The 21,759-nt window shown below is 35.8% G+C and overlaps 1 protein-coding gene across 1 annotated transcript in view; it reads left to right on the top strand.

The window, feature by feature from the left end:
* The window catches only part of NPAS3 (neuronal PAS domain protein 3), an 827,327-nt gene that overhangs the window by 169,378 nt on the left and 636,190 nt on the right, over nucleotides 1–21,759 (top strand). The window lies entirely within an intron of this gene.

Here is a 21,759-nt window from a genome sequence, read left to right as displayed (position 1 = left end):
TCCCTCAAATTAAAAAAAAAACTGAAGTTGAACCCCTTATTAGTTTTACGTGTATTTAATATAAGTGGTAAATTTGGGTGGTTTGTCTCTCTGAAACTAGATACCTACATTTTTGGAGAAAAATATCTATAAATTTGCAGTTCCTTTTTGTCATCTGATACTCATAATAATAATAATAATAATAATGATAAAAAATATACCTAATTCACCTTAGCCCTAGTTCACATATACACACACACACACAAATTTAAATTATTCTGTTAATATTTGTTAAATGCCTATTATGGGCATGAATAAGACAAAATCTCTGGCTTCTTATGGCAGGATGTCAAAAAAGCCACAGTAAACTGTGTTATGTACTGTTAGAGGAGTGAACTGGGAATATAATATTTGAGCTGAGACTTGTAGGATCAATTGGGTTTTATCGCACAGAGAAAGTGGGGAAAGGCATGTTGGCAGTTGGCCCTTTAGGAAAATTGTTGTTGGGTTGCAAATGTTGGGATCCACGTGTTGGGACACAGGGCTGAACCAGTTGATTGAGAAGAGCTGGCCTAAGTGGTTTATACCTTAAACTGTAAATGATGTGGTAATTAGATCAGAGGCTGGTGAGAAAGGAAGGAGTCTGGGAAGCTGATAAGGAGCTTACAGTAGTAAGCCGGGTAGTCCAGGTGGCATGATGAAGACCTTGGATAAGGCAGTGGGAATGGGAATGAATAGGAGGAATGGATTCTCAAGGCTTGGGGACCAGTTTGAGAGGGGCAATAAAAATGGCTGAAGTCTAGAGTGCCTCTAATCTCTCTAGCTTGGGCTTCTGATTGTAGAAGAAATAAGTTTAGGGAGGCAAGGGTAATGAGGAATGAGATGGGGATGACTCTGATATTTGAGTTTTCTGTGGACTTGTAGGAAGAGACTAGAGGTTTTGGTCTGGAGCTCAGGAGGGAGATTAGACATGGAAATGGAGGTTGGTGGTTGACATGTGGGCCATGTGCAGTAGGAAGATGAGGGCACAAATGGAGTCCTCAAGGAATACCGGCATTAAGGATGATGAGAGGAAGGGAAGCCAGGCAGCAATTTAAGCAACTCAAGTTTCAGAGAGAAGAGGCTCAGAAGCCAAGGAAACGTGGCCATGAAGGAAAGGACAGTTGAGAATGACTGTCCTATGCCACAGGGGTCTGGAAAGTGACAAGTAAGATGATTGGAGAACTTAATTAGGGCAGTTTCATTGAAGTGTCACTGTCAAAAGTCAGATGACAGTGGCTTTAGGAGCAAACAGGGACAGGGAAATAACTAACGTTTACTGGTAACTACTTTGCTACAGGTATTTATGAGGTACTTATTGGTTTTTCTGTTTAATTCTCACTTGAACTCTGTGAAGGAGGTGTTTTACAAATGAGAAATTGTCATTAATAAATATTTGTTCAGATTATACAACTAATAAGTTATAGAGCCAATCTCTAGTTCATTATTATTCTTAAATTAGTTGGTCTATGAATAAGATGATAGGATTGATCATTATTTTCTCAATAGATAAATAAGATATAGCACTGTAGGGGAGGAAGAACTATTTCTCTACCCTCTAGCTTCATCTAGCTGGTCTAAGAGTTAAATTGACATGAGACAGAATAACAGGAGAAAATCAAACAAATTTAATAAAATATATACATGGGGGAAGCCCAGGAAAACTGAGTAATTCGCCAAAATGGCAGAAGCCACTACTTTAAATACCATCTTAGCTAAGGACAAAGGATGATGTCGAGGATAGTGATTTGGGACTTCAGAGGGGAGGAAGACAATTAACATGGAGATGGAAAAGCAAATATGTGGTAAACAAATGTTGACCATGCCTTGCAAAGACAATGAGAGATGGAGAGGACTTTGATTAAAAGGCCCTCCCTGTCTATCACAACTAGTTTTTGTTATACTATAGTTATCTTATGGTGTTAGCTCCTTCGTGGAACAGGCCTTCTATCTTAAATTCATTTAGGCAGTAATGGGGAAGGTCAAAGTTTCTTTCAGAGTCTTTCGTTCTTAAAATTAATCAAGCCAAAGAGACACATTTTGGGGTGGGAAATTCCGATCCCCCACAGCTCCAAAAGGACCAGTTGTCATGTATGTTTTATTAAATAAGACTGATAACCTTCTGTCTGTATTCCGTGTGGTGTCATAAAATTCCTCACTCCAGCATTACTCATATCATCATCATGCAATTACATGATAATATAGCAACATAGCAATGAACCAAAAAATATATATATAATAAAGTATATCATGAGCATCAGGATTAAGAATCTTTTGTGATGAAGGCAAGTATGCATGCACATATACACAAACTATAATAACACACAAGGGTGGCTCTATCTTAAGGCAAACTTGATAGCTGTGAAGGGATTTAGGTGTATATAAAACATGTGATAAATTGTTTTACATAGGAGACGTTAGCAAAGTCTTCCCCTTTGTAAATGTGCATTACCAGGTCTTTAAGACGAGTCAGAATTTAGCAATGTCCTGATTGTAGTCACGAGTGCATAAAAAGGCCTTGGTTAAGCCAGCTGTCATAACTTGGCAACTAAACTAGAATGATTGGTATCTAATGAATGTCTAAATGTCAATGACCAATAATAATATAAGATAATTAATTGTAAGTAGTAAAATAACATTATGCCCTTAATAGTAAATAGTATAGAATAATATTATAGCTATTGGAACATGTCCATAGTTTATAAAGAAGTTGACGAGGGCTGAGCATTTTCTGTGCAAATAATAGAGAAGTGGAAACTTTTGCAAGAATATGGTTCTTATCCTATGTGGCTTTCTCCTAGAGGTTTCCAAGCTTTAGGAAGCTGCTTCTTGGTGACATAATACGGTGTTCAAAGGAAGGGAGACGTCATGGAAATTCTGGGTTTGAGATTCTAGTGAATTTAGGAAAGTTTGTTGGATTGGAGTAGGACTTCGAAAACTGGAACTTGAGTAGTATGTTACAGAAATGTATAAGAATAATTTCAAGTAGAAAAATAAAGGAAGTTGCTTCTGAGGGCCTAGCACTTAACATACTGAAGTTTGCGTTAGGTCTGAAAATGAAGGGAAATCCCTTCTTTTAACAATCCATTGGTAATGTTCAATTGCGTTCTTCTACCCATAAAATGCAAATTGACTGTATGGAATCTGAAAAGGGAATTTTTTCCTGGACATCAAAGCCTTTTAGGAATTTTTGGCTGATTTTCTTTTTTTTGGTTTAGGATAGACACTTGAACTTTTTTTTAAGGGGGTGAGATTTGAGTCGCATTTGACTTTCTGTCCTAGCACGGAGGTGTGACGGGCTCTCTATGAATGCAGTTGCCCCTGCTTCCGTTCCGTTTCCCCTGATCTCAGCGTGGCTTTTGACACTGTCAAAATGCCACCATTTCAGAGTGCCTGAGGGAATTTCCATCCTTAAACACTCAATTTTACATCAAAATAACACTTGAAAAGTACAGTTTTGCAGGCAAATATTTTATCTAAATGGTTTTTTTCAAGAATACTGAGAATTCTGTTTAGTTAAAACAATAGCATTATAGAGGTCTGATTATTTTAATTTAGCTTTGGAAATGTTTTCCACTTCACCGGGACAATTTTGAAGATGTTTTGCCTCTGGTCTGTTGGGTTTGCCCTAAGCATAGGTGGCTGCATGTGTGGGTAGGCACCTTTTGTCCTGAAGTGAGCAACATGGTGAACCATTGGAACTTTATTTTGAACTAGAACTTACCTGGCACTGTTGAGCTATGGTGTCTTGTTGGCATGAAATTAGTTACTTCTGTACCCAACACCCTGTTACTATATTAATCTGTTAGATCTTAATATGGATGATGGAATTTCTGAGCTATCTGATCCTGATTTTTTTCCTAGTGAATGTGCTCCAAGACTGACTTTTTTTCTTATGCTACGTTGGTTAAAGAGAGATATTGGCAGGTAAATTCTGGCTTTGAGCTCTCGGGCACCTCAACCTTTAATTTCAAGGTTATGACATAAGTAGAGCTCTTAGTCTATGATTATTAGTTAGAAAGCTGGTGCCAGCTTTTGTCTTATAAAGTGTCCTTCCTTTGCACATTATCTTAAGCATATTATTAAGACTTGCAACTGTCATTTGACAGCTGTAACTACACTTACTCCCCATTTATCCGTGTCTAACGTGGAAGTTTGGATTTTGCTTTAAATTGCCTCTGGACTTGACAGCTATTCTGCTCACCTGGCTGTTCACCCAAGAACCCTTGTCTAAGCTCCAGCAATCCTTGAAGTTACAGGGATATGTGAAAATGAGGAAACCTTACTCCCAGACTGAACTCTGGCCTCCTGTTGTTAACCCTTCAGCAAACTAAGAGATGATGGTTGTGGTATGTGGTGTATTAGGGGTACTGAGATTTCCTGATTTAATTTTGCAATGTCGTTCCCCTTGGCCACTATAATTTTTGGAGCCCATCACTACAAGTTGCAGAGAACTGAAAGGGAAAACAGAAAACTACAGGTTTCAGAGAACTATGCATTTTCAATAATGGTAAAGAATTTCTTAAAAATATATAGTCAATGCATTTCACCAGAAAATATTTTACGTTTAACATTCTGTCCAAAAATTGCATATTTCTTTGTCAGAAGACAAGTCCAATATTTTGTGAAGAAATAAGTGGAAAAAGCTGGGCAGCTTGTTGAGATTCTGATCATGGAAAGCAAACGTGATTAGCTTGGATTTGGGTCATTGATTACAAACATAGCAGTCGGAATTTTTCAGAGGGGAAAAAAAATAGATCTGAGAAATTTCCCCTTAGACTCACTTGGATTTCTGAAGAAGAAAAAAGGGAAGGAAAAGACCAAAAGAAACTAAATAAAATATAGGTTTGGAATGAGGCAGGGTTAAGTCATTTTCAAATGAAGGAACACGACCAGTCCCAGCAGCCAATGCTCCATTTAGAAGAAGACGTTTGTAGCCCTTCACCTTAGACTCTGAATGAAAGTGGAGGGCACTTTTCCAGTGAAATGGACCTGGTATAATTGGAATGGATCCAACAAAGTTTTCCACTGGACACAATATGATGTCTTACAAAGTAGAGACAGCACAAGGAGACATGGTGTAAGTGGGCCTGAACGCGGTGACCATTCGTGTGGAAAAACTACCTTTTTTAAAGGGAAAATTCCTTGGTTCTAACAAAACAAAACAAAACAAAACTGTCTCTATGCTAACTTGCGTATAAAATCTTTAATACAGTAATAATAGAGGCTTTGGTTTGCTCTATATTGTTTCCTGAAATTTATGACTGATGTGCAATAGTAATAATAATGGTAATGCAGTTTTATTTAATCCCTTCAGCTACTTGAACGAGATAAGTGGTAGGATCCCCATTTTATAGATAAGGAAACTGAGACCCCGGAAGGATGAAGCTTGCCCTAGAACTTATAGCACACCTGAAATTTGAACCCAAGTCAGCCTTATTTCAAAGTCTGTGCTGTGCTGGTCACTTTCTCCAATTGCACCAGCCACACAACCTTTTATAACACAGGCGTGCCTTGATATGAGGGCACTTCTGACGCCTACTTATTAGCAGTTATTGCTCTTGCAAATATAGTGGCAGTGGCCTCTGCATTTGGGTTGTGTACTTTGTATACTTGTTGCAAAGATGATGAGGAACAATTTATAAATGCTGCTTTTGCCTTATCTGTGGAAGGAGGCACCTTTAATCCATTCATTGTCTATACTTTGTTGTAATATGTCCCCAAAGAAGTAGGCTTAACTCCATAGAAATAATTTTTCCCTTATTTTTCCCTTGACCATTGGTAAAAACTGAGATGAACAAATATGTCGAAAGTTCTTGGCTTTTTCTGCTTTCTTGAAAAATTTAAGAAATTATGGAAGCTCCATGTAGTCAATGCAACAATAGAGCAAATTGTTAAATTTTACAAAGAGTTACTTGCTAGAAAGATTCAAGAGAAAATTCAACTGTATGGGTGCTCAAGTAGCACTTTATATATAAAATGTAGACTGAAATAAGAAACATAATTGAATTAGCACGAGGACATTAAGTGATAAAATGAATGTTTTTATTGACTAAGGGTGAGTAGTTGGACTATTACAGTGGAAATCTCAATCAAGGCATCTAAGATATTTAAGACTTAAATGTGACTTTGATATAGCCTCTGGCAACATCTGAGGAGTTTCCAGACAAAACAGAATCATTTACATGGCATCTTATTACTGAGGAAATTTTGCTCAATTCACTATCAACCCAGATTATTATTTTTTCTTAAAGCAAGTGATCCACCAGTATTTAGAATGTGTTGTATTTTAAAAGGACGTTGTAATTGGTACTATTTTAAATGAAGCACAAATTTCAAAGTCGATGTATGTGTGAATACAAATCAGTATATAGACACATCAACCAGTTTTTTCCTGTTTGAACCTTTAGCTAAAATCAAAATTAGTGAGAAATTGTAATGTTGAGAAAAGCCTAATTCATGTTATATAAGAATTAAGCCAGAATTTATAATACTGTCAATAAGTTCTAGAGTTAATTTAAATTTTAACATATCAAGAATGATCCAATGTCTGTTATATAAGTTAGCTGACAGAAAAATGTGTGTGTTTGCAGCTTTCTTTAATATTGTATGAGCTCCAAGTTGGGAAATATTTTGATCTAGATTTCAATACAGAAGTCTGCTATGAAATAGACTAGTGATTCTCAATAGGTTGCAGGGAGAAAAGGGAGGGGAACAAATCTCTGAAGAGATTCATCTGTTAGGTGCAGAGGGCTTTTTATATAAGCTCTCCTACTTCTCCACAAGGTCAGGGGTGGTAGAACATCTCCCTTATCCTACTCATGGAGAATTGAACATAATCCATCACTTTTCTTGACGGGAGTTTGTCATCTCTCTCTCAAGGGTTTAGGTAATCCGTGAACAAGACTGACACATTTTAATCATCTCTTTCTCCTCAGTGCCTACCACATGGCGTCAAATGTAGTAGTCATACAGTAATTATTTCTTGAATAGCTATAAAGCCATATAAAGAGGTTATGTGTAAAATTGTTTCAAAAGATTAGGTTAATTCATCTTTGGGGTCAGAAAGCAGAATTGAAAGAGTCATTCATTTAGCCAAATAAGAATGGAAAGAGGGACCTGCCAAGTGGCGTAGTGGTTAAGTTTGCACACTCCGCTTCGTCGGCCCGTGGGTTTGCAGGTTCAGATCCTGGGTGCGGATCTAGGCGCCACTTATCAAGCCATGCTGTGGCAGGCATCCCACGTATAAAATAGAGGAAGATGGGCACAGATGTTAGCTCAGGGCCAATCTTCCTCAGCAAAAAGAGGAGAATCATCAACAGATGTTAGCTCAGGGCTAATCTTCTTCACCAAAAAAAAAAAAAAAGAATGGAAAGAAAGTATATCCATGCACAAGCAATGTGTTCTGTCATCTGTGCTTCCATTCTGTTTTCTCTTTGGGCCAGAGAGATATAAAGCATCTATACATTTATGTATAAATACAGTCTTCCAGAAATTTTCCCATGAATTCCAAGTCTAATGAAATATAATGGTGGCTAGGGAAGAGGGAATAAAACAGTATTCCAGTGATTTCATCACGTGTACTGCAAATTTAAATCAAAATGCTGATATGAATGTGTTGAAATGTATCTGAAATTCTATGATTAGGCATGAAAATAAATTAGGGGACTTCTTTGAGCTACAGGGTTATATGCTACTTGACACAGAAAATGAAACCTGATTTTAAGGCTGCTGGACAGGATTGTCTTACAATATAGTCCGTCTTGGCAAGGAGAGAAAGAGAGGCAGAAGAAGAAAGAACTGGATTGGATGCATTGTAAATGCTGCTTTGTCTTAAAAAAAATTAGCTCTGGAGGACACATTCCATTTGTTCCAATGTATTTACACTACATTTGGTGAGTGGGAATATTCAGTTAAGTTGTAGTTTCAAAAGTTTATTTCAGCAACAGAGGTTTTCGCTTCCCTTGAATTCCTATAGGATTATTATTGACTTACTCTCAATGGCCAGGAACTTAAAACTGGGTGTCTAGATGAGTAGTATTCTCTATTCACTTCATCAGAGTAGTCTTTTAATCCATCAAGTGAAGATCACAAAACTGTCAATTGGCTTGTCAAGCATATATGACAGTCAAATATAACTGAACATCCAACTGTAGGATTTTGAGACTATTTACATCTGTTACAATCACTTGTCCTTCCTGCAGCTCATCCATTGCACGTGTGCACGTAAGCCCCGTAGTACCCCGTTGTACCCAAGCCCATCTCATTCAATCAGTTTCTCCTGGCTTGGGCTTTTCATTCAGTGTGTTGTTACTTTCAAAAGGACAAATATTGGTATAAGAATTAAGAAGTTATCTTCACATCGTTAATTTTAGTTTGCCAACAGGAGGGGTGGGAATATCTCTCCTATTGTTGGAGTTTATTGGTGGTTGTATGAACTGAGAAGATGTGGACAGGTGGGGAGAAGGTGCTTTCTCAAGTTATTTTAAGCATTGGGTATGCTCACTTATTGAAGAATTAAATTCATCACTTTTTTTCACAATTTGTTTTGTCTTTTTGCTTCTGTTCTGATTACAAACTCCGTACAGTACTACACTGTCCAATGTGGTAGCCACTAACACCATGTGGCTATTTCAATTTTAATTGATAAAATTAAAAATACTGTTTGTCATTTCGCTAGCCATATTTCAAGTGCTCAGTAGTCACATGAAGCTAGTCACTACTGTAATGAGCAATGCAGATCACAGAAAAGTTCCATCATCGCAGAAAGTTCTACTGGACAACACTGATTGAATGTATTCTCAGATTTCCATATGTTTTCTCTGCCTGTACTTCCATTCCTGATCTTTCAGTACCAGAACATCCTGCCGGCATGATTGTCCTTTCTTTTTAAAAGAAAAAGTAGCTGAATTTTAAGTGATTTTCATTTTTTAGTGCACTTTGCATCTTGTGTGCTGTAGGTGCTCCTTCTTAATAATTACAGTGGTACTCCCCTATTCTGAATATGTAGTAAAGCATTTTTCAGTGGGGCTATGATGAAGTGCACTTGTATCACTCCTCTTTGGTGGTGTGGTTCAATGCCTAGGTTTTAATTCACAGGAACACCACTGCTGCACAGTAAATTATATTGAAATAAGTGTGGCGTATCATGACATAAATATCCCCTGAAAATGAGGAAAAACAAGTTTGACACTCAGGTGGCTAATACATCACTCAGATGTTAGGAATGGATTACACTCTTGTTGACAGGAAGTAAGGGGATAGAAGATGATTTCATAATATGTAAGTAGGGAAAAGAAAATAGAAAAAATAGGGATTATTTTTAGCTCGTTTGCCTTATTTTGCTGTTTGATAGGGGTGAAAATGTAGATCATTAGCAGGTGACCACTGTTTAAGTGTGTTACCCTTTCCTGTTACTCCCTGGCCAGTGTGTCTTGTGTCTTTCTGCAAGTGTTGGTGTTGGCAGTATTTATCTCTGTTTTTCTGTGAATTATCTCATTTGCATTGCATTCATTTATTGAATTCATGCATCCTCCACTGTGTCATTTCCCTTTCATACTTCAGGTTTGTTTTGCTTTTCCCATCAATGCAGGATTATAATTCTTAACTCTCAAATGCATTGATATTCAATAGAGGAGAGTGACTAAAAAATAATCCTTTTTTTCTTATTTTTAAAGTAGCAGAAATTTCTCCTTTTCTACTGTGGAACAGCAGAGAAAATGGAGGGCATTCTTGGAAGTGAAAGGTATAGGATGAACAGAAAAGTGTTATTGGTCGGGGAGTGGGGTGGGGGGTGGGGTGGTGTTGTCAAGAGAGCTGTCAGGATTGGCTGTATTGGGAAGTAAATGATGGAATTAAGTCTATTGACTATGGCCAAATATAACTAGGAATTCCTAAAACTGGCTGCTATCAACCCATCAATTCAAAAGGAATTTGTGTGTTTGCATCTTCTTTGCTTTTGGCCAGAGAGTGGCTGAGCATCAGAGCAGCAGACTCCCAAGAGGAGAAGTAATTTCTCAACAGTTTGCTCTATTTGGGATGCCATCGTAATTTAATCATTGATACCGAAAACTGTGCAATGGAACACATTGTAAGACAGTGATTGGCACCTAGAGTCACTTATTATTTTGTCAAGAATTTGACATTCTAATCAATTGCATGAGCAATGTATGCTTGCTTGAAACTGATCACAAAATACCTCCTGTTAAGCATCCCAATATTCTTTGCTAATATAGATCATTTCTGGGCTTTAGAGCTTTCACCCATGATTGTATTTTGTAGCTAAGTAGGGGAGGACAAAAGGTATCAGCTATTGGAATTATTCTACAGCAGAATAATACATTTTGTAATGGACTTCAAAGTGAGTTGTCATGCTGGCCTCATTACTGAATGGTTTCCCTCATGATTATCAAAGTAAGATGAGCTTACTATGGAGAATTTAAAAATTACAAGCAAATGTAAAGATAAAAATAGATAATCCCATCAATCACAGCAATAATGTTGCTAATTGGAGCTATTTCTTTCCAGTCTTTTCAAATTACCTGAGTATACTTTGAAAGACTGTTTTTCTTTAAAAAAAATTAGTTACCATATCTCATATCACTAAATACCATTTCAAAACATGATTTTAATAGTATATAGTATATGGATATACAGTAATTTAATTATGATTAGATATTTAGCTTCTTGTTTACTGTTATAAATGAACCTGTGATGAACATTTTTGTGTAAATTTTATATGAATATTTGCACTTATGATTATAATTTGAGGTGAAATTATGATGTAGAAATCTGATATATATCAACAATTGCTTTCCAGTGTGTGCTATCATTTCTACCAGCAGCGTGTGAGATTGATATAGTTTCACCATATCTTTGTTAACACAAACAGATTTTTTAAAACATTTGTGAATTTGATAGTGAAAATTAGTATTCCATTGAAAATTGCATTTCTTTGACTATTATAGGATAAACAATTTTTATATCTTGATGTCATTTCTTCTGTCATTTAATGGGCTCTATCTACTTTTCTGTGAGAATGTTAGTGATTTTAAGGATTACAGTGAACTATTTATTATGGCCATAACCCCTTTGTAGACTTAATACTTTCTACAGTTTTACTTTTGCTCCATAATTATTTTCATTTTAGGATCTAGGTATTTTTCTATGTTTAAATCTGTGAATTCTTCCTTTTGGAATATCTTCATTACTTTTACAGTTAAGAATTAATCCTTCCCTATAGAAGACAAGACACACACTAACATTGTTGAACATGTTGTAGCATTTTATTTTTTACCCTTAGCTCTGCAATAGTGCTGAAGTTACGTTGATGTCTAATAGATGTGGCTCTTGATACAGCACGTGGGATGTAGTGGGGGATAAAGAGAGAACTGAAAACTGAATGATGACATGGCGTATAGTAGGATACAGGCCTTTTTTTTCTCTTCGGTATGTCAGTGTTTGTATTTGAATCATACTGCTTTAATTACTGTAGTTTTATATGTTAATGTCTGGTAGGGGAAAAAAAACTGTATTCTCTTTTCTCAATTTTCTTGAAATTTGGACCTATTAATTTTTCCAAGTAAACTTTAACATCACTTGTCAACTTAATGAATATTTGTCCTTTTTATTAGGGATTGGGAAGGATTGGCATTTCTAAAATAACTCATCTTTCCATTGAGGAATATGATACATATCTACATTTGGGCGTTCTTTTATGTCTCTGGGAAAAATTTGGCAGTTCTCTTATGGTTCTGGGAATGCCTCTTAAATCTTATCTTCTCATTTAATATTATGATAATTATGCTTTTTGCCACTTACAGTTTTTTAGGTTAAAATATATCTTTCTGTTCCTTGTTTTGTTTTCTGGTTCTTTTACTAAAACCTATTGTTTTTTTCATTGAAGTGAAATTTATACAACATAGAATTAACCATGTTAAGGTGAACAATTCAGTGGCATTTAGTATATTCACAATGCTGTGCAGCTAGCGCCTCTATCCAGTGCCAAAATATGTTCATCACGCCAAAAAGAAACACCATTCCCACTAAGCATTTACTTCCCATTCCTCTTGCCCAGCCCCTGGTGACCACCAATCTGTGTTCTGTCTCTATAGATTTAGCTATTCTGGATATTTCCTATAAATAGAATCAGACGATATTTGACCTTTTGTGTCTGAATTCTTTAACTGAGAATAATATTTTTGAGGTTCATCTACATTGTAGAATATATCAATGCTTCATTCCTTTTAATGGCTTGATAATATTTCAGTGTCTGTATATACCACAATTTTATTACCCATTTATCCATTGATGGATGTTTGAGTTATTTCTACCTCTTAGCTATTGTAAACAGTGCCACTGTAATCAGGTGGGTACATATATTTGAGTACTTGTTTTCAGTTTTTCTGGATATATACCTAGGAGTAGAATTGCTGGTCATATGGTCATTCGATGTTTAAGTTTTTGAAGAACCATCAAAATCTTTTCCACAGTGGCTGAACCATTTTACATTCTCACTGGTAACCTAAGGCTTCTAATTTCTCTATGTCCTTACCAGTACTTTTCTTTTTCTTTTTTTATGTTTTTAAATTATAGCCATCCTATTAGGTGTAAAGTAGTGTCTCACTGTGGTTTTGATTTGTATTTCTCTAGTGAAGAATGATGTTGAACATATTTTAATGTGCTTCTTGGACAAAACCTATTGTTTTGGATTCAGTTTATTGCTACTAAATTATTTTTACAATTTTTTATTTGGATTCAGTTTTATAACATTTTCATCATTTACTGGGACATTTATGTTTAACTTTCAACCTTTAAGTCTTTTTATACCACAGCATCTCCATTAATTTTGATTCATTTCCCAGTTAACTGGAATATATCTTCAAGTGATTTTTTTTAAGGGATTTATGTGTTAGATTTTCTGAGCCCTTGAATATCTGATTTTTTATTATCATATAACTTGGCTTGTTACAAAATTCTTGGCTTACAAACTTTTCCCTTAATTAAATTATTGTAAATGTTGCTCATTTTTCCCTCTCATGGTAGAGGAGAGAGAGGGAGAGATAAATTGCAGGGGAGATATTTGATGCCAACCAGAATTGTGTTTCTTTGAAGATAAGCTGTTTTTTGTGTTTTTTTCCCCAGAGATTTGCAGGTTTCTTTCTTCCCCCTTGGGCCTTGTATTGAAAACCTTTACCCAGGCTATGTGAATGTGTATGAGAATTTGTCTTTAGTTTTGTGTGGATCATGATGTACTCCCTTGATTTATAACCTCCTTGCCCCTTTTTAAATTAAGGTTTTGTCTTTAGATTTCTGAAGTTTTTCGTCAATTTTGTCCTTGAATTTGCTTTTATTCCAATTGTTCTCTTTTTTTCCTCCCTTTGTAATATGTGTTGTTCAAAAGATCTGTTTTCTGTTCTTCATAATAATCCTCTCATCATTTTCAATTCTTGGTCTTGTTCTTCTGAGTTCTGGATAAGCAGCACAGTCCTGCTCTCCCCATTAGTGGGTTGATTTTCTGCGGCTCATTGTACACTTTGCTACATGCAGAGCAGTTTTTGTTTTTCCTCTTGCATGTTGGTTTCCTTCCTTACCATGCCCAACTCTGTCAATGTCGCAGCCCTTTGTCTTTACATCTCTTCTGATGTTATTTTAAAGACTACATGGCCAGGAAATGGGAGGACCAGGATGTAACCGCAGGCTGTGAAACTAGAAGCCTGTGGTCTTGTAGTTTTTAAACTATTTTCAAAGAAAATATGCTAATTATATGAAAAATAACTAAAAGAAGAAGAATGATAGAATGTGCTTGCTTGAGAATCTGTCCTTGGTTACCGAGGACTTTATCCTATGAATGACTCACAAGTAAAGAGTCGTAGATGCTTTGCAATTTCACATAGCAGATGCTATGTACCTGTTAGAGCATTGCCTTGCCCGTAAGTATAGAACGTGGGTCTGTCCATAAAACAGATGAACTAATAAAGGAAGATGGGAAATTTCACTCCTTACCTGCATCTTTTCTGTCTTTGGGACTGATTCCTTTGCTTATATATGTTGAGATATGGGCATTCCAGCAATTCCATAGACATCGCATTTTGATTGCATGTAAAGTGGGGGAAGCATGAACTTCAGAGTTTTTACAGTCGTGAGTTAGCATAACTATTCTACCACTTTCAAATTGTGTGAGCTTGACTGTCTTACCTAACTTCTGAGACTGAGTGTCACACTCTATGCAAATCCCATCTCTAGGGGTCTTGGGGATTGAATGAGATGAGGATACGTGTATGAACCTAGGATGACACTTGGTACATGGTAGCACTCAGAAATCATCTTTCTACTCAGTGTTCATCTATTGAGTGCCATGAATCAGGCACCATGCTAGGTCCTGGAGACTCAGTTATGAATAAGATAAAATCTCTGCCTTCAAGGAGCTCAAAATTTAGGACTTGCAGAAAAGAAAACCAGCAATAATAATAATCTGTAATAAGACTGTACTAGAGAGAGACTCTCTACTTCTCTTATTCATCTTTGTATTCCAGTGCCTGGCATGGTTCCTGACCCCTAAATGCCCTTTAACTGTGGTTAAAATGAATGAAGGATGCATAGCGAATAATGGCCAGGTTAGAGGTTTACCAGAGGCTAGGAAGGAGGAGCACAGAAGAGGGCCACTCCTCAGTCAGGGAAGGTTTTTAAGTAGAAGTTACACTTCAGCTGAAGGTTTTTGCTTCCCTGCTCCTTTTGTAAATTGGATTAAATTTTTCCTCTACCAAGGGACTTGATATTTCAAGGAACTGTGCTACATTTCTTTTTGGTAAAATGAAATCTTTTGTAATGCAAATAATTACTTCCTAATTTATATGTGGAGCAAGTTAAGATTTTTGTATGTCAGGTTTTCTTTTCTTTTTTTCAAAAGATGGGCACAGTGGTCTATCTTTACAATAAGTAAAAACATCCTTACAGTAATTGAATGAGAAATTGATTGAATTTAATCTTCATTCTTCTACATTCTGTAGAGAATAAAGAAGCATTTTTTAAATGTATAAATGCCCTTACTGAAGTGAGTCAAGAAGGCATATTCATGTAGATTTGATTGGAAGTTAAGACTTTTCTTTCTCATTATAAATCAGCTGATCTTTACAAGTCACTTCTCCAGGACTCAGTTTCCCCATATAGAAAATGTAGAATTTGGACTAGAGTATTTCTAAGTTCTATTGCAGCTCTAAAAATTCTCTAGAAAGAAAATAAGAAAAAGATTAATGACAAATTTATAATTAGGGTAGTAGATTACAAAAAGTTTGCTGGGAAATAGAAATAAAAATGACTTTTAATGCTAAGCTTAGGATCAAGAAGGCTGGGTTAAAAAAAAATACTGATAATTATGCTTATGTTAGACTTTTAGAAGGTACCAGGCAGTCATTTAAAAGAAGATGAGATTTACATAGTCAATAAGAAGAAAAGTGGTTATCATATAAATATGATAAGAAAACTTGCACTTCGATATTCTAATGTTGAATTGCTTTAATGAATCAGAGAAAGCTTGTCATACACCCACACACTAAATAAATTCTAATTCAAATTTGGGTCATAGTATAGCAATATATTTAGTTACACTAAATAACAAGAGGCAAGGTCCTAGAAAAAAATAGAGTGTGAAACTAACTGGAAAATCCACCTTTTATTAATCTCCTGTGTTTGCCACTTTTCTTCTCTGAAAATATTTACAATAATATAAGTAACCACAGCAATACGTCCTGAGTATTTAATTTCTGTTTCAACATTAATTACTGTCTTCAAAAATTTAATTTATATTTTTATTGACATTTTTTGGAGAGATTTTGTCTACTGTCTCATCTTTGTTGTTTCAAAATACATTAAAATGGATTAACTCAAGGAATAATAAGTATGTAATAGTATTATGTCTCTGTCATTCATTCATTCATCCACATAATCATTGTGAGCCAGCATTATTGACACTATTTTGATGTATCAATAATACCTTAGGACCACATGTGTCACTAGCCACATGTGCGTGTTGACCACTTAATATGTAGCTAGTCAGAATTGAGATGTGCTGTAAATATAAACTACACACCAGATTTCAAAAGTTTGGAAAAAAGAATATAAAATATCTCCTTAATATTTTTGTATTGATTTCATATTGAAATGATAATATTTTGGATAGATGGGAAAGATATTCTGTGCTCTTGGATTGGAAGAATTAACATAGTTAAAACATCCATACTTCCTAAAGCAATCTGTAGATTCAGTGCAATCCCTATCAAAGTCCCAACAACATTTTTCACAGAAATAGAACAAAGAATTGTTTTTATGGAACAACAAAAGACCACGAATAGCCAAGGGAATGCTGAGCAAAAAGAACAGAGCTGGAGCTATCACACTCCCTGATTTCAAAATATACTACAAAGCTATAGTAACCAAAACAGCATGGTACTGGCACAAAAACAGACACACAGGTCAATGGAACAGAATCGAGAGCCCAGAAGTAAACCCACACATCTGTGAGCGGCTAATTTTCGACAAGGGAACCAAGAACATACAATGGAGAAAGGAAGGTCTCTTGAATAAATGGTGTTGGGAAAACTGGACAGCCACATGCAAAAGAATCAAAGTAGATCATTACCTTACACCATACACAAAAATTAACTCAAAATGGGTTAAATACTTGAATGTAAGACCTGAAACCATGAACCTTCTAGAAGAAAATATAGGCAGTACACTCTTCGACATCGGTCTTAGCAACATCTTTTCAAACACCATGTCTGACCAGGCAAGAGAAACAATAGAAAAAATAAACAAATGGGACTACATCAAACTAAAAAGCTTCTGCACAGCAAAGGAAACCATCAACAAAACGAAAAGACAACCTAACAATTGGGAGAAGATATTTGCAAACCATATATCTGGTAAGGGGTTAAACTCCAAAATATGTAAAGAACTCATACATCTCAACAACAAAAAAACTAGCAACCCAATTAAAAAATGCGCAGAAGACCTGAACAGACATTTCTCCAAAGAAGATACACAGATGGCCAACAGACATGTGAAAAGATGTTCAATATCATTAACTATCAGAGAAATGCAAATCAAAACTACAACGAGATATCACCTCATGCCCGTCAGAATGACTATAATTTACAAGGCAGGAAACAGCAAGTGTTGGAGAGGATGTGGCGAGAAGGGAACTCTCATACACTGCTGGTGGGAGTGCAAACTGGTGCAGCCACTGTGGAAAACAGTATGGAGATTCCTCAAAAAATTGAGAATAGATCTACCATACGATCCAGCTATTCCACTGCTGAATGTTTATCCAAAGAACATGAAAACATGAATGCGTAAAGATACATGCACCCCTGTGTTCATTGCAGCATTATTCACAATAGCCAAGACTTGGAAGCAACCTAGATGCCCATCACGGGATGAATGGATGAAGAAGATGTGGTATATATACACAATGGAATACTACTCAGCCATAAGAAACGATGAAATTCGGCCATCTGTGACAACATGGATGGACATTGAGGGTACTATGCTGAGTGAAATAAGTCAGAGGGAGAAGGTCAAATACCATATGATCTCACTCATAAATAGGAGATAAAAACAACAGCAATCAATCACATAGAGACAGAGATTGGTTTGGTGGTTACCAGAGGGGAAGGTGGAGGGAGGAGGGCGAAAGGGATGAACAGGCACATGTGTGTGGTGATGGATTGTAATTAGTCTTTGGGTGATGAACATGATGTAATCTATACAGAAATCGAAATATATTGATGTACACCTAAAATTTATATAGTGTTATAAACCAGTGTTACCACAATAAAAAAACATAAATTTTTAATGTGGCTACTAGAAAATTTAAAATTTCTTAGGTAGCTTGCATTATATTTCTATTGGACAGTGCTACCATAGAGTTAAATAAGGAAGTCACTTGTTGAGTACTGATATATTAGTTCTAACATAGTGTGTAAATATACTGTTGATGGATGGTTCATTGATAGCTCTTATCTGTGAAACATTTATGATTTATATGAAATAACAGACTGTCTTTACCTTTGTCCATCAGTATAAGAATATATGAAGACATATAAAGGAAAGGTCTGTACTTTAAATGGCTTTGGAAAACTTGATATGCTTTGTGGCTTTTCTTCTTCTGACATATTAGAATGCGTTTGTACTTCCTGTAAATGATGTGGACCAAGATTCATAAATAGCTTTAAAATTTCTTGTTTTTCTAGAAAACTAATTTTTCTTCAATGATATTTAAAAGACCTGTATATCATTCAAAGACACGCTTAATCATACCTTCTCTTGGCTGCCTTCTCCGTGTCTACAGCTATAAATACTGCTTCATTAGCCCTTTGGATGTACATGACTTGTCTCTCTGTATTTGTCTTCGGTTGTTACTTTTCCTTTGGTCTGCCTTACCTTTTAAATTCTGTGTCCAGCCTGCAGCTGACTTATTTACTTAAGTTCTATCTAGTTGGTGTAGTAGTGTCTAAAACATAGTGGGCACTCTAAAAAATATTCATTGAATTAAAAGAGCACCTGCTGAGGTTTAAGAGATTACCTGTACTTCCTCTACCCTTATCCCTCATCAAAGTTATTTTGGCTTGATGGTGTCACATGTCAGAATTAACCTAAAGACTTGAGAAAACCACTGTAGGTGCATGTATCAGCCCTAAATTGATTGATAGATACGGCTGCATTATTTATTTTTTGTTTTCTAATTTTAAAATTATTTTTATTATAAAATAAACTCATCAAATATTGATCATTTAGTTAATATTTTGATAATACCACTGCTCCAAATAGTCTCCTGTGTATGTTAGTGTTTAGAGATTGCCTTTGGATAAATTAATTCAATATTTAGTTACAAATGTTGTTTGCTCTAATCCTCACATGCTCTTGGTTGTTGTTCTCTTACTCATTAATCCTTCCCCACATTTCCGTATCCAGGAATTATCCCCACTTGACAACAGCTTAAATGATTTCCCCAAGATCACACAGAGAATACTGCTAAGCCCGAACTCCCTGTCCTGGTCTCTGATCTCATGCTCTTTTCTCTAGTTTAACCTAACAGCAGTCTAAGCAAGAAGTCGAATTTTGGATTATGAAGTCATTTTCCCACTTCCCCACTAGCTTTGCCTTCCCTGAGCTAATTTCGTTTCTGGCCCTCCACTCAGAACCAGAGACTATTTCCCTCTTACAAATAACCTCTATATCCTACTGATCAGAGCAAAACTTGTTGTTGTTTTTTTTCCTCCTCTGGTTCCAGTATGATATTCATTGATAGGAATGGATTTTTTTTGTATTAATTATGTTCCATTTTTTCTTCAACATTTAATAATCAAGACCCTGAATCTCTGTTGAGGGCAAAGGGAGGAATAATAACAGTTGCATTCTATTCAGTATAAAATGACATTCAGCGGCATAGCGAGCCTCTTTGTCAAGTTTCCTTGAAGCATATCCTTGTAGAAACAACAGTTTCTACATGATAGCAGTGGGGCTACAACTGGTCCCCCAAGGAGGCCTTCTGAGTCCTTGACAACAGGTTACATTTTAAGAAAGTAAGCCAAGAACACTATTGGAGCACAAAAATTCACCTGGTGAATTCAAATAGTGCAAATCTTATTTTATTTTAATATGAATAAGTAAAATATTTATGTGGTTAAAATTCAAAAGATCATATTTTCTACCTTCCACCCTGGCCGCCTGCTACTAGGTTCTCTGTTTTGGAGTCAACCACTTCCATCAATTTGTATAAAAGAAAAAGGTGGAAAGAAGGTACATTTGTTTGTATATGCATCAAATATGCACACTGCTTTACACTTTGCCTTTTTAACCTTATGGTGTATTTTGGAAATCATTCCATGTTGGTATATAATGAACTCTTTAATGGCTGCATACTATTCCATTTTATGGTATTATGTAATTTATTTTATAGCATTCTATTATTGAACACAGATTATTTACTTTTTTGCTGTTAAAATCAGTGTCACAAATAATAATTTTGAATACATAATTTTATATATACGTGAGAGCATACTTTAAGAGGTCAAATTCCTAAAAGTGTAATTGTATATGAGGTTATGCTGATTTGTAATTTTGTTTTAAGACTGTTTAATTTTATACATTTTTTTTGGAAAGAGAATGCATGTTCATGATATAAAATTCTTTTAAAATGAGTAAAGAAGAAAGTTAGTTTCCCTCTGAACCTTCAAGAGAGGCAGTCACTACTAGTATCCCTTTTGTAACATTCCGGAGACGGTCTGAGCATACATAAGCATGTGTGGTATGAGTGTTGGATATATATATAACATATATAGCTTAAACCAGGAAAATTTTTATTTTATTCTTCATTCACTCTATAGCACTAGTTCTTAACTAGGAGCAATTTAGCCCCCCAAAAGACACTTGGCAATATCTGTAGACATTTATGATTGTCACAAATGTGTGTGTGGGTATGCTACTGGCATCTAGGCGGTAGAGGCTAGAAATGCTGCTAAATAGCCTACAATACACAGGATGGCCTACCCTGCCCCCTGCTCCCCAACAATGACTTGGCTGGTCCCAAATGTCAATAGTGGGAAACTGGTCTATAAGAATCAGAAGGCTTTTTCCAAAATGTTGATTTCATTAGAGATACCAGGCTTCAGTGCTGTCGTTCATGTTAGGAGTACCACTACTTCTCCTCTCTCTCTTCCTCCTCCCATCTCCACGATGAACCATAATTGTTGTGTATCTCACCAGCAAGAGTAATGGTTCCACTGACATTCATTATGTTTAGCTGGCCTCCTTAGGATGACTACAAATATGGTGCCCATATTTTGTCCTTATTGTTTCATGTGTTCTTGTTTTTTTGTTTATTCCCTCATTTTAATGGAGCACGTCCTTTGGTAGTTTGCTGAGAAAGGGCATATGAAAGGTAAATTTGGGGGATCTTGAGCTTCCAAAAATGTCCTTATTCCAACCTCCCACCTGATTAATGTTTTGTGTGGAATTCTAGAGAGGAAATACTTTTACTTCAGAATTTGAGGCTATTTCTCCAGTGTTATATAGCTTCTGGTTTTGTCCTTTAGAGATATTGAGACATTTTGATGACTGTTTGCATGTAACCTTCTCTCTGGATGTTCTGAAATTTCTCACTGATGTGTGATGTGGTACAAATCTACTTGCGTTCAATGTGTTGGGTTCTCAGTGGCCTCTTAATCTAGAAACTTATCCTTCAGTTCTGGAAAAGTTTCTTGAATAACTTCATTGACTTCTTTCCTATTTTCTTTGTTCCCATTCTGTCACTCCTATTGGATGTTGGAGTTTGTGGACCATTTGTTTTCTTATATTTTCTCTTTATCTTTTTGCTTCTCTGTCTAGGAGATTGCCTGCAATTTTTACTCTAACTCTTCTGTTGATTTTTTTTTCTTAGTTCTGTTATAGTTTTAATTTTTAAGACCTTTTTCATTCTCTAAATGTTTTTTTTATTCTATCCTGTTCCTGTTGGTAGGTGCAATTTCTGTTCTCTCTGATGATTAATAATAAGAATATGCTTGTTTTTTTCTTTTCTTCTCCTCCTTAGTCTTTTTCTTCTGAGTTATCATTTTCTGTTTATCTGGTCTCGATCTTCCATGTTAGAGACTTCATCAACTGTCTTGTAATCTTTCATTGTCCATTTCTAGTTAAATGGATTAGACGTTCTCAGTGTATGAACTGGGCTTGTTGACTGTGAACTTC

Source organism: Ceratotherium simum, chromosome 3 (assembly GCF_057802395.1).
Source record: "Ceratotherium simum simum isolate JZ-2026a chromosome 3, ASM5780239v1, whole genome shotgun sequence".
Taxonomy (NCBI): domain Eukaryota; kingdom Metazoa; phylum Chordata; class Mammalia; order Perissodactyla; family Rhinocerotidae; genus Ceratotherium; species Ceratotherium simum.
Note: the sequence above shows the minus strand (reverse complement) of the source record. Positions and strands in the feature narration are given on the sequence as shown.